The sequence below is a fragment of the Theobroma cacao genome, chromosome 1 (genome assembly GCF_000208745.1).
Source record: "Theobroma cacao cultivar B97-61/B2 chromosome 1, Criollo_cocoa_genome_V2, whole genome shotgun sequence".
NCBI classification, from domain to species: Eukaryota; Viridiplantae; Streptophyta; class Magnoliopsida; order Malvales; family Malvaceae; genus Theobroma; species Theobroma cacao.
The window spans coordinates 29,067,763-29,070,256 of record NC_030850.1 but is presented as its reverse complement, the minus strand read 5'-3'; the positions used below and the strand labels follow the sequence as shown (position 1 = coordinate 29,070,256).

Genomic DNA, 2,494 nt, shown 5'->3' with positions numbered 1-2,494 from the left:
TACTTGTAATGCTGTCAAAACTGTAGATATATAGCTATTGCTGATACAAGAAAGCAGAAAACATAAAAACCAGCAGGTGGCCCATGTCACGTTCCTCTATCTAAATCATCGACGGAATCTAAACTATTACGAGTCTAACAATTGAACTAATGACGTTCAATGTGCTTTCCAACTCAACAAAAAATTTGATGATCAATCAAAAAGGGATTCATGTTCAAATAATAAAAATATAGATAGAATTATAAACTCTGTTTAGTTGTTAATTTGTAGGAATTTTGTACGGTACAATTCAGAATATGTATATGCCAACATACTTTTTGCTTTATAGAAAATAATAGAAGTTGTCAAATAGTCATTCGTGATTTGTTCACACCCCATTTGAGCCAAATTCTAAGGGACTTTTCTTTGGAATATGAACATCTGTTCCAAATTTTGGATACCTTTGTATGGTGATGACTCTGGCCCCTGCCTAGCTCTATCTGTTCCTTCTACCCAAACCTACCAAGGAGATGGAAACAAATCATATGAAACAGAATGTCAAAATCAGTACATAACAAGCTTTATCAGACTGTTTGCTTTTATCGATTAGACTGCTTAAGTGCTTACTTAATCAAAGTTTATGTGTCTTTAAAAATCCTTTTAATATGTAGTTGACACTAATTAGATGCTAAGAGGACCAAGCTTCTGACAAATGGCATCTCATGTTTTGAAAAGGTGGAATTAATAATGGCCTTCACCATAACAAAGGATAGATGCTTAAAAGGAAGGAAAGAAGATACCCATCAAAGTAATCAGCGAAGATTCGAGTGAAAGGAGATGAGAGAGAGAGAGAGACACGTGATATTGTTGCAGTTATGAGCATTGAGATGTTAACTTTTTTTTGTTTAATCTACTTTAAACTTAGGAAAAAGAGTATATATGCATTCTTGATGAAAGCAAAGATTATGACAAAACATGAATGGAATTCAATAATTTAAAAAACATGAGTTAGTGAAGATAAGGAATCCATGACCTGAGATGCAAACATAAGATCATGGTTGTTATATGAACTTGATCATGTTTATATAATATGTAGCATGAAGAATTTGAAAGATGAGGTAGCTTAATAGTTAAGTTTTGAAGAGTAAATACATGTATTTACCATATCTAATTAATCTAATCCCTGTGGGGGTCAAGATGTTGACATTTTTCCTTTTGTTTTGTGGCGATGCAAATGGTCCCCTTTAAGCTTAATCGTGCTTAGCACTTTTTGATTTTTGTTTGGGGGGTTTGATGGGAAGATGTTGAAGGTGAGAGGGAAAGAGAGAGAAAAAGAGACCCACCTAAAGCAGAGAAAGGCTCTAATCTATGCAAGTTTTGGAACTTCTCACTGCCTTGTCTGCATGGTATTGGCGTGGCCATGATAATATTCATTTTGCCTCACTTTGGACCACCGCCAAGTCAAGCCATCTGCATTTGTTGCTTAATATATTATTACTACTACTGTTTTTCATAAGCTAGCCTTTTCATCCGACTCCTGTAATCAATAAAAGCACCCAAATTCCTCTCTCTCTCTCACTTTCTCTCTATATATATCCCCTTGCTCCTACTGCCATGCATCCTTATAATTTGAAGGATAATTACTACTCAGATGAGTTAGATGAATCTCTCTTTCTTTCTCTCTCTCTCTGGGGATTAAGGAGGAGCTGATCAGCTAGATGATTACATGCTATGTTGCCGTGCACCCACTAGCAGTTGAAGCTGCCAGCATGATCTAAACTTCCTTCTCTGTCGAGAGGATAGATTGGATCATGTGGTAGCTTCACCTGTTGTTGGGATCACGAAGAAAAGAACCCTTAGTCTGCTCCCAGCCGCATTCATCGAATATACCCACAAGTCAGAACTTCAATTCCAGTTTCCCCCACATAGGTGAAATTTTTCAACATCTCCAACCGCAGCCTAATGCATTTCCCTTATTTCTATTTTTCGTTTTTTCTTTCTATGTGATTGTAACTCTTGTTGTTTTTGTAACTTTTCCAAGGTTTTGAATATCTTTCTTGCTTTCATGAGTGACAATTGGTGCTACTCCAGCAGCCGGTTGCAGGTATCAGTCCACATCTTCTAGAGGGTTGAGAGGCTTTCACAATAGCAAAAGAAAAATAGTAAAAGGATGATACCATCATCATTTTCTGTTGGAGGAGAGTAAGAAAACGAAAAAGAAAAAAATCAAGAGTCTTGAGCCTTGCACACGTGGCACAGCATATCCCCCATTCACTTTATTTTTTCCCCCCTTCCTTTGGGTGTCTGAGTAGTGTGTGGGGAAGCGAATCTCACAAGAAGTAAAGAAATTAGTGTTAGGGTTTTCAGTGACGGGATTTCTCACATCTCTGAAACGAAGTAGAGATCCCATCTCTAGCCACATTTCCTGTGTGTGTGGTTAATGACAATTTTCATTGGCTGCTTTGCCATAATTTTTCGTGTTATTATAAAGTATAATTTTTGAGGCCTGGCAACA

General features: G+C 36.9%; 1 long non-coding RNA gene across 1 annotated transcript; it reads left to right on the top strand.

The window, feature by feature from the left end:
• Positions 1,614-2,133, top strand: LOC108662071. The gene is made up of 2 exons (XR_001927852.1): positions 1,614-1,908; positions 2,021-2,133. It is a non-coding gene; the product is annotated as an uncharacterized LOC108662071 (long non-coding RNA).